We start from the raw sequence: 12,092 nt of genomic DNA, 5'->3' as shown, positions 1-12,092 counted from the left end.
ATTACAGGCCTAGTGCTAAAATTTGAAACCATTATTATTACTGTTATCATAGATATTATCTATTGTAATATTAATATCAGATCTGTAAGGTGGTAAGCTAACAGAATTGTTAGTATACCAGGCAAAATGCTGAGTGACATTTCATTTGTCTTTATATTCTGAGTTCAAAATCAGCCAAGGTCAATTTGTCTTTCATCCTTTCAGGGTTAATAAAATAAGTACCAGTTCAACACTGGAGTCAATGTAATTGACTTCCTCCCTTCCCTGAATTTGCTGACCTTATACCAAACTTTGAAACTAAAATTATTTTCAGGTCTTTAAGGTGGCAAGCTTATAGAATCATTAGTGCACTGGACAAAATGCTTAATGGCATTTCATATCTTTGCTTTCTGAATTCAAATTTTGCCAAGCTTGACTTTGCCTTTTATCCTTTCAAGATCAATGAAATAAGTCTCAGTTGAGTACAGGAGTTGACTAGCCTCCTACTTACTCTCCAAAATTTCAGGACTTGTACCTAACGTAGAAAGGGTTGGTATCAGGTCTATAAGGGTGGCTCAGATGGTAAAATACTGAGCAGCAATTATTTTTGATGATTAATGACTGAGTTCATATCCTGCCTGTCAGCTTCATCACTGCAGTTTTATCTCACCATTAGCCTACAGAAAATATTTATTATATTCAGTTCAATAGAGTGCAACTGGTCCAAAACATCATCTGTGTGTATGTGGGTACAAATCATATTTATCTTTTACTTGTTTCAGATTGTGATCAATTGGCCCCCAGTACTTCTGTTTTTAAATCTGGTAATTATTCTGTCAGTCTCTTTTTGCCAACCCCTAACTTATGAGAATGTAAAGAAACGAACACTGGTTATGAAGTGGTAGGGGACAACCACAAACCCAAAGATATAACACAATAACATATACACACACACATACATATATATACACACACACACAAATGCGTGCACACACACACACACACACACACACACAACACATAATCAGTCACCATGACTGATCCCTAAATCCGTAATTTTTTAAAAATCTCTCTCAGTTTATTTCCTCATATTCCTTTCTGTTGAAGAGCATAGGCTTGAAACGGAATAGACTTTCTCACTTTCCCAAGCACCAAACTAATACACCTGCTTGTTGTTCATAACACCTGTCTTTATCTTTTGTTTTTCTGTAATTTCACTATATATGTATATAATATATATATATATATATATATATATATATATACTATATGTTTTTTATATATATATATATATATATAACGATTTTATCACTTATTTATATAAATCGTTATTTTATTTTTAAATTAATGATCTTATCCTTATTTATATATATATATATATATATATATATGCGATGGGCTTCTTTCAGATTCTTTCTACCAAATCCACTCAAAAGACTTTGGTCAGCTGCGGGACTGAACCTGATACTACATGGTTGGGAAGCAAGTTTCTTAACCACACAGCTATGCCTACAATAGAAATTTATACAGGGTCAAAGGATTGCCAACTGACTGGAGTACATCAAAACTCAGGCACAGTGGGCAGAGATGACCACAATAGAAGTTTTTGCTTAGTGTACAGGAATAATTTATAAATTTAAAATGTCTATAATTAATTTATAACTAAGACACAATTTAGGGCGAGTGGGAAGAGTGGTAGACCAAATCTAACTCTCAGTTAGTACTTATTTTATCAACCCCCAAAGATTAAGGAGCATAGATGACCCAGGCAGGATTTTTCAATTCAGGATATAAAGGTTATGCAACTAATTTCCACAAGGCATTTCACCCATTCTACTATGAGGTTTTTATCAAAATTAAATTTTATTTTAATTAAAAATTTTATAATTTAATTTTAAAAACATCAGTATCGTAAACATGACATGAGGGTGACCAAATAAAAATACTTAAACATAAACTTAGGATAGTGTACTGATCACAACTAGCACACACACACATCACACACACACACACACACACACACACACACACACACATCACACACACACACACACACATCACACACACACACACATCACACACACACATACACACACACACACACACAAACACAACCACACACAAACAAGAACAACAACATCGACAACAACAACACAAGCATATGAAACACAAACAGAAAACAACTCACTTGAAATATTAGGTAGTCATCATTTGTTTGAAACAATTCCTTAAATGGATATAAAATTGAACTACACTACAATCCACACTTTGGCATGAAGCTCTCATAGCAAGGATTGGTCTATTGTACGTGTTATGATAAAATATATTCTGAAGTGATCTAGATAATATGAAAAATGTCAGCCTCTCAGTAAAACTAATAAATCAGGAAATGAGGAACGACTATCAGAGATCATTTCACCTGATGGAAATGAAGTTTCAAAAGGAATAAAACTTTGTTTTTACTTGTTTATTTATTTTGTAATTTAGTTGAAATTTTCTTTCCCCCACCCCTATCTGATGAAGGGGAGCAGTTATGACCCTTTATAAGCTATGTATGGTTAATGGTAAGAAGACAGTACATCATCTCCAGATGGGAGACCTGACCCCCACCCCAATACTTGCAATACTGTTAACTCTTTAGCATTCAGATTACTCCTTCGAATGTAATGCTTATTTATTCACATTGTTTTCAATTGATCATGCATTATCTTGTAGCATAGAGATTTTCATGATGTGAATGCTTATTTTCAGAATGACATTGTAGGACAGGTGTGAGAGGCCAGATCTGATCAGTTTTAACATAGAACTGGTAGAATATTTAGGCTGGATATGGCTGGTTTGAATACTAAATGGTTAAAGTTAGCCAAGGGCAATGGATTAAGCCTACCATCTGAGAAGAAGAATGGTTCACCCAACAAACAGACTGTCACACAGTTTCTGCCTATTGAACTTTAATCACAAGTAGAAGTACACTCAAGCTTAATGGGACTGAGCCTGGACCACGTACCTGTGAAGGTGCTTATTATCCACATGCCTATGTCTTTCTCCAGATTGTTTCTAGAGTAACTGAAAGACCTGGAGATTTTAACTTTATTTAAACATCAGCATGTGTGTGCACGTGCGTGTGTGTGTGATTGACTATGTCATACTTACCATGTATGCAAATGCATTTGTTCCCATAGTGTTTTCTTTATTAGTTGGCCATAGGAAAAGGACCAAAACCCATGACCAATGCAGGCTCTGGCTCTTTAATGTGGTTGATGCTAGCTTGATTATCTACATGTCAATGCCTGCAGGAAAAATACATGATTGGAGGGAGGGAGAGATAGATAGACAGACATACAGACAGACAGACAGACAGACAGACAGACAGGCAGGCAGGCAGGCAGGCAGGCAGGCAGGCAGGCAGGCAGGCAGGCAGCAGGCAGGCAGACAGACAGACAGACAGACAGATAGATAGATAGATAGATAGATAGATAGATAGATAGATAGATAGATAGATAGATAGGCAGATAGATAGACAGACAAACAGACAGACTGACTGACATACAGACAGAATTAGCTATCAACTGAGTGATAATAGTAATAATTAGCTATTAACAGAATTAACCATCAACTGAATGAACAACTCTAAAAGCACTCAGGGTTCAAGTTGTGGTGCTAAATAGGATGGAATGTTTAACTTATCACTCAGAGCATTAAGTCTCAACCCCCAAAATGGTAGAACTTCACTCAAGAAAATTTTCCTTTCATCTGGTGTATTTAGGAAATGTCTTCAATCTGTTAGAGATCAGCCTTCTCTTTGATGCTGGTTTTCCCAAACTTTTCTGTGTCCTGTACATTTTGAAAATATTTCATTAATTTTCTTAACTCCCTACAAAAGTAATAATGTATAAGATAATGAAAAATCAATTTCCTAATTAATAAGTAATTTATTTTCTTAAATATCATGTGATCACATGACCGACCAAGCCATCAGATGTTGCTACACATTGCTGGTCACAATGCGCTTCGCATTGTTTTAGCCTTTAAATGATGCCACCCTGCTGGATAAGTGAGCAGGCCAACAGAAGAAAGATTGAGAGAAAGTTGTGGTGAAAGAATACAGCAAGGATCACCACCACCCCCTGCTGGAGCCTCATGGAGCTTTAGGTGTTTTCGCTCAATAAACACTCACAGCACCTGGTCTGGGAATTGAAACCGCGATCCTACGACCGCAGGTCCGTTGCCCTAACCACTGGGCCATTGCACCTCCACATTTTCTTAAATATAACTGTATATAATACTGTTGATGAACAAACTGAACTCAAAAATTTAAATTTTGACTTAGGCCATACAACTGTAAATTGAACAACAAGCGACAAAAAAATAACCAGTGACATCAGTCACAATTGAGAACAAAATTTAATGATTTTTTTGGTTTCTGTTTCTCATACATGACTTTATCAAAATATAGAACTTTCTTACTGATTGCAATTTTGTAAGTCTATGTGTCATGATTGAAAAGAGAACTGAATCCAGATTTATACATGTATGTTGTTGCAAATGGAATGAGCACACAGTTTTCAGTCAGAATATTTAAAGGGTTAAATCTACATATGTAGAGTAATAAAGTTCTTGGTGTGCTTAGTTGTTTTTGTTTTGTGCTTTTGCTGAGTTTGGAGGAAGGGAAGTACACGTGATCTTTGTAGGCTCTCCAAAACTGATGAGACTGATGTTGTTAATGTTTTATTTAAACCAGTGCAAATTAACATCTACAGTAAAGATATGAGCATGGAAAAGATTCCAAAGAGACAATGTTTTGTGGGTGAAGGACTGAGCATAATGGTTTGTATGGAGCTGGTGAGGGGAAGGTAACAAGGGTGACAAAAGGTGTAAAGATGAATGGGTTGAGTGGAGATACAAGTTCAATCAGCTCAGAGAAGCAGAGGCCATTATAGTGGTGATAGAAAAGACAGACATAGAGACCAGCAAGGCTGTAGACAAGAAGCTGGAGTATGACTGAAAGTCAAGTAGCCTCTCTATAAATGAGACCCAGAATGCTTGTGTTTAGCAACAACACTGTCCCAGATATGGGAGCAGTATGCCATAGTGGGCCTCACTTAAACAAAAGTTAGTCAATGATTTTAATTTAAGAAGCAATTTTAATAAGGATACCATATTTACTTGTGTATAAGTCACACTATTTTGTGCATTATTTTAACTGAAAAAAAACTGGGATATGACTCAGACACAGGGCAAGTTTGAATATGAAGGGAAAAAATTTTGTACCAAGATTAAATTCAGAGTGCATCTTATACATGAGTAATGTATGTATTTTACTGCTTTGTCACACCCTAAATGCTATCATGTAACTACATGGTATGCACACACACTAGATGAGGAACTAACCTCTACTGTAGGGGGTCCAAAATATCATAAGTGCTGACCATGCTAGGTTTCACTTTCACATACATCCATTTCATAGAACAAAACTGATTTAGCTAGAAATAGTGAAAACAAAAAAAAAGGTTGTTAGTCTACCACTGCTGTTACTACAGCTCTTTCTCTATACCAAACTATAAGTAAGAAGTTAAAATATTTAGCTTAAATTCACCCTCCATTTAATTTCTAAAATTATAAACATTTAAATTCATGTACACAAACCAATCCTTGCTTGAAGAGATTGACACAGCAGTGTGGTTTACAGTCTGTCTTTTTGCCATTTAAGGAATTGTTTTATACACGGAACTAGTGACTTCCTAATATTTCAAGTGAGTTGTTTGTTTGTGAATATAATATACACAATATATACATATATTTATGGTGGAGGTGGTAGTGGTGGTGCTACATGCGTGTTTATGTATGTGTGCTAATTTTATTTGCGTCTTTCGCACAAGTCTATGTTTTGGTTGTTACTGTCACATGAGTCAGTTACATGACCTTGATAAATATATTTTAATAAATTACAGAAATGCTGAAGAAATCTAACACTACTACTGCAGCTAATGTCAAAATAGATATCCAAATAAATTATCTTTTGGTGAGCAGCTAATGAATTAAGTATGCAATCCAGTTTCAATTCCTGATTGCAACTATTTTCAAACATTTTTTAGCATCAACCAAAACCTTACAATACACAATTTCTCTTTGCCTGAGGTCTTAATAAAAAATGTATTCTATGAAAATGATAAACTTTCAATTAACTGAATCTTTGATATCATTTATGATTTTGATGCTATTGAGAAAGGTACAAAATCATAATTATTGTTTATCTCAAAAACTACCCCTTCCATACACACATACATATATCTTAGAAATTAAGTGACCAGATTATCTGTTGATTGGTTGTTTTGATAATGACTGTTGATTTATGGTGTTGATGTGTGAAATGAGTAAAAGAGAAAATAATGAATTTGAGGAATATCAGTGTAGTTGATGATATATATAGGTGAGGCTGTATGGTAGGAAGCTTGCTTACCAATCACATGGTTCTGGGTTTAGTCTCACTGTGTTGTACCTTCACAAGTGTCTTTTACTGCAGCCTTGGGTCAACCAAAACTTTGTAAGTGGATTTGGTAGACAGAAACTGAAAGAAGCCCATCATATATATACATATATGTATGTATATGTATATGGAATCGAAATTGAACCAATCCTATGACTGGCACCCGGCAGTTGCCAGGACCGCTGGACTGACTCCTGTGCAGGTGGCAAGTGAAGAAACACCATTTCGACCCTGTGCTTGAGGAGATCCATTGAGTCACGTACACTAACATCAAAATCAATGGAAACTGCAGTTGTGATCCCTGTGCCGGTGGCACATAAAAAGCACTATTCGAATCATGGGCGATGCCAGCGCCGCCTTGACTGCCTTCCGTGCTGGTGGCATGTAAAATGCACCAATCCGATTGTGGCTGTTGCCAGGTGAGGCTGTGCTTGAGGAGATCCATTGAGTCACGTACACCAACATCAAAATCAATGGAAACTGCAGTTGTGATCCCTGTGCCGGTGGCACATAAAAATTACCATCTGAACGTGGCCGATGCCAGCGCCACCTAGACTGGCCTCCATGCCGGTGGCATGTAAAAAGCCCTATTTGAATCATGGCCGATGCCAGCGCCACCTTGACTGGCTTCCGTGCCGGTGGAACGTAAAATGCACTAATCCAATCGTGGCTGTTGCCAGCCTCGCCTGGCACCTGTGCAGGTGGCACGTAAAAAGCACCCACTACACTCACAGAGTGGTTGGCGTTAGGAAGGGCATCCAGCTGTAGAAACACTGCCAGATCAGACTGGAGCCTGGTGCAGCCTTCTGGCTTCCCCGGTCGGACCGTCCAACCCATGCTAGCATGGACAACAGACGTTAAACGATGATGATGTGTATATATATATATATATATATATTATATATATATATATATATATATATATGTATATATATATATATGTATAATATATCTCTCTCTATTAAACGGCAGTTTGTCTGTGCGTTTTCTGTGTGTCTGTTTTCTCGTACCCTGACTCTGACCACGGCTTTCAACCGATTCTGATGAAACTTGACACACACATAGCCCAATGTCATAATTCAAAACTAACGCAGCGAAAATTTTGAAAAGTCCCCCAGTTCTGAAAAAAATCGATAAATTCGACATGGGGTCGAGAATCAGAAACCCAAACCACAGACCGTCTAGGGGACGCAACTCCACCTTTTTTAACTCTCAAAAAAATTTACCATCATTTTTTTTCCATTTTTTTGCTATTTTTTGGCTATAACTCTCTAAAAATGCTTTATAGTTATTTCCCTTACAAACCTGAGCAACGCCGGGCGATACTGCTAGTATATATATATATATATATATATATATATATATATATATATATATATATAATTATATATATATATGTATAAGTGTGTATATATATATATATATATATATATATATATGTATATGTATATATATGTATATTATATATATATATATTATATCTTATATTATATATTATTATTAATATCAGGAAATCAATATTAGAAAATTCCTCAGAAAAATATATACATGTGTAAAATAATTGTTGTATTAAAAATATAAATATATATAAACATATGTAAATATGTATAATTATAAATATATAATAATGACATTTTAAATGTTTCGAATTAAGTTTTTAAAGTATTTAACAATCATTTCGCAGAGAGTGCTGTCTCTATAATGGAATCCTATATTGATAAGCATTTATAGACAACTCTTCTGCTCTTCAGAGATATAAAATGTGAAATTTGTATAGTTTATCGAACGGTAGTCTTTTTAAAAATATGAACTAATATAGGAAAATGGTGTTTTTTTGAAATATAAAATAAAATTAAAAATTACTGCTTTTGATTTTGGTAAGTACACTTTAGTATGAGAATCTTGAAATTCATATATTCTTCCTTGGTAAGTCTTTTGTAGTAATCCATAATAATTATGTATAAAATCCATTATATTGTCCTGTATTCCAAATATTGTCCATAGACTTAAATAATATAAAATAAAATTATATGTGAAATTTTATGTGTGAAATTATGAATTATAAATTAAAATGTCATTATTATATATTCATACTTATACATATTTACATATATTTATATATATTTATATTTTTAATACAACAATTATTTTACACTTGTATATATCTTTCTGAAGAATTTTCTAATATTGATTTCCTGATATTAATAATAATATATTAATATCCTCTAGCCTGCAAAGGGAGATCATTCCCCGAAGAAGCGGATGCCACATACGGACCTAGGTTTCAAGGTATTTGCCTATTATCAATGCATCCACCGCCCTGCCCTGTCCCTAGCCACATTCAGATGGCTAACGTCCCTTATGTTATGGAGCAGTTACTGTCTATGTCTCGTTTAGAGAATTATTATTGCTGTCAAACGGATTTTCTACATCAGTAAATGTATTTACTGTGAAAATCTTTATATATATCCTGCACAGAGAGTTGTTCGTCGAGGAGCGGTGCCTGCCATGCGTTGATAATAGGCAAATACCTTGAAACCTAGGTCCGTATGTGGCATCCGCTTCTTCGGGGAATGATCTCCCTTTGCAGGCTAGAGGACGCCGTGATGGCGTCAGCCCTCCTGGTGATGTTGATGATCGCCTGGGGCTAAATGCATCAGTAACACCCCCACCGCCCTGCCCTGTCCCTAGCCACATTCAGATGGCTAACGTCCCTTATGTTATGGAGCAGTTACTGTCTATGTCTCATTTAGAGAATTATTATTGCATTATATATATATATATATATATATATATATACATACACACACATATATATATATCTAAGTGTATCTTTGTGTCAACGTTCGTTCCCCCACCACCACCACCACCACCACTTGACAACTGGTGTCAGTGTGTTTACATCCCTGTAACTTAGCAGTTCAGTAAAAGAAATTAGACCTCGGGTTGAATTCTTTGACTAAAATCTTTCAAAGTGGTACTCTAGCATGGCTGCAGCCAAATGAGTGAAACAAGTAAAAGAATAAAAGAATATCATCATCATCATCATCATCATCATCATCATTTGTGTTATTTAACCTCTGTTTTCCATGCTGGCATGGGTTGGACAGTTTGGCTGGAGCTGGTAAGGCTGGGGTTCACACTAGAGTCCATTATCTGTCCTGATATGGCTTCTAAGGTTGGATGTCCATCCTAATGCCAACCACTCCACAGAGTGTACTGGGTGCCTTTTAATTGGCACTAGCACCAGTATTAACTGGACAGGTCTTATTGAGTACAGTAAGGCACCAGATATTTCAGTCGTTTGTCTCATATATATATGTGTGTGTGTGTGTGTGTGTGTGTGTGTGTGAGTATATATATATATATATATATATATGTAGGTATATATACACACATATATATACATACATACACACACACATATATATATAGATATATATATATATATATATATATATATATATATATATATATATATATATATTATATATATATATATATATACACATACACACATACATATACCATCATAGTCCTCTAGGCAATAAAGAGGAATTCAATACAGGATGCCCCTGGGAGCTCATCTATGCTGATGACCTTGCTCTAATTGCTGAGTCACTATCAGAACTAGAAGAAAAGTTTCAGGTGTGGAAGCAAAGAATAGAATCAAAGGGCCTTAGAGTCAACCTAGTTAAAATCAAAGTCTTAATAAGTAGGAAGGCAGACAAACCACAAATCCCTTCTGGTAGATGGCCCTGCTCAATCTGTAGAAAAGGCGTAGGTAGAAACACCATAAGATGTACCCAGTGTAAGCTATGGACACATAAGAGGTGCAGCAATATCAAAGGGGGGGCTAACTGGGAAGATAGTTTTTGTATGTGGTAAATGCTCAGGTGCTATAAACACAGAAAATGTGCAGAGAACAGCTTCTGTCACATTCCAGGGAGAAAAACTAGAAGTAGTTGATAGCTTCCATTACCTAGGGGACCAAGTCAAAAGCAGGAGTGGATGCTCTGAAAGTGTAGCTGCTAGAATAAGAATAGCCTGGGCAAAGTTCAGAGAGCTCCTACTTCTGCTGGTGACAAAGGGCCTCTCGCTCAGAGTAAACAGTAGACTGTATGACGCATGTGTGTGAACAGCCATGGCGGACTGGCTCCCATGCAGGTAGCATGTAAAAACACCTTTTGAGTGTGAGCATGGTCATTGCCAGAACCGCCTGACTGGCCCTCGTGCTGGTGGCATGTAAAAAGCACTCACTACACTCTCGGAGTGGTTGGCATTAGGAAGGGCATGCAGCTGTAGAAACTTTGTCAGACCAGATGGACCTTTGCGCAGCCTCTGGCTCACCAGTCCTCTGTCAACCCGGCCAACCCATGTCAGCATGGAAAGTGGACATTAAACGATGATGACGATGATGATGATGATACATACATACATATATATATATATACATACATACATACATACATACACACCTATGTATATATATATATATATATATGTATATCTGTGTGTGTGTGTTGTGTGTGTGTGTGTGTGGTGTGTGTGTGTGTGTGTGTGTGTGTGTGTGTGTGTGTGTGAGAGTTTAGAGGGGTATATTATCGAGGCAGATATCATGGTAGCTCTCAGTTATGTTGCACATTACACCTAACTGCATCAATTAGTATTTAATGTCTATGACTATTAGGATTTCTCACGTATGCTGTAAATATCTCAGATGAATAATTTCTTGTCCGCTTGACTGGGTGGTAATATTATCTGGAGTGTATATTTGCAATAATTATAACAATAGACAATATCAAGACTGGTGAATCCTCAAAATTTATTTCCTTTTATTTTACAATGTCATATAGCATATTTCTATGGTTATATGACCATAAGAATATGCTGTGTGACATTGTGAAATAAAAGGAAATAAAATTTGAGAATGTTCCAGTCTCTCCATATTCTCTATCGTTATAATTATTGCATATACATATATGTATACATATATATAATATATATATATATATATTATATATATATATAAATGGATCAATATTTCGGTACAATTGTTTCGTACGAAGACCAGCTTTATTATATTTATATATATATATATATATATATATATATATATATATATATATATAATAAAGCTGGTCGTCGTACGAAACAATTGTACCGAAATATTGATCCATTTTTCTTGCTTTTTTCTTGTTTATAATCACACCGCATTATCTTATGGTTAATACCATATAGATTTCTGGTGCATCTAAGTTAAGTACCGCATTCATGTGAATTCAAGAGAACTCACTTGAATCTTAATTGCTTTTACTATATATATGATGTAGGGGTAGTTAGGATAATTCCCAGCTGTTTCCTCTTGAAGGACATCTGCTTATTCTATTATTATCCATTCTTATAATCTAATATGTAGTCCCACTTGCTGTTGTATGTTAGTTGATAATACTTATTAAATTTAAGAATTATAGAAATACTGTTTGCAGGGTTATTGTATAACAAAACTGAAAATAAGAAATTTTGGGGTATATTTATTCACCATTACATAAGTTTCATTTGGTAATAGGAATTACAAAGATTTACACATTAGATATACTTGTAAGGAATTTCCTATTTGGAATTC

General features: G+C 35.4%; 1 long non-coding RNA gene across 1 annotated transcript in view; it reads right to left on the bottom strand.

The window, feature by feature from the left end:
- The window catches only part of LOC115232404, a 42,746-nt gene extending 40,458 nt beyond the window's left edge, over positions 1-2,288 (bottom strand). The window contains exon 1 of the long non-coding RNA XR_003883631.2: positions 2,168-2,288. This is a non-coding gene — a long non-coding RNA (uncharacterized LOC115232404). The remainder of the gene's footprint in view (positions 1-2,167) is intronic.
- Between the last annotated feature and the right edge of the window lie 9,804 nt (positions 2,289-12,092).

This window comes from Octopus sinensis, linkage group LG2, assembly GCF_006345805.1.
Source record: "Octopus sinensis linkage group LG2, ASM634580v1, whole genome shotgun sequence".
Taxonomy (NCBI): Eukaryota; Metazoa; Mollusca; class Cephalopoda; order Octopoda; family Octopodidae; genus Octopus; species Octopus sinensis.
Note: the sequence above shows the minus strand (reverse complement) of the source record. Positions and strands in the feature narration are given on the sequence as shown.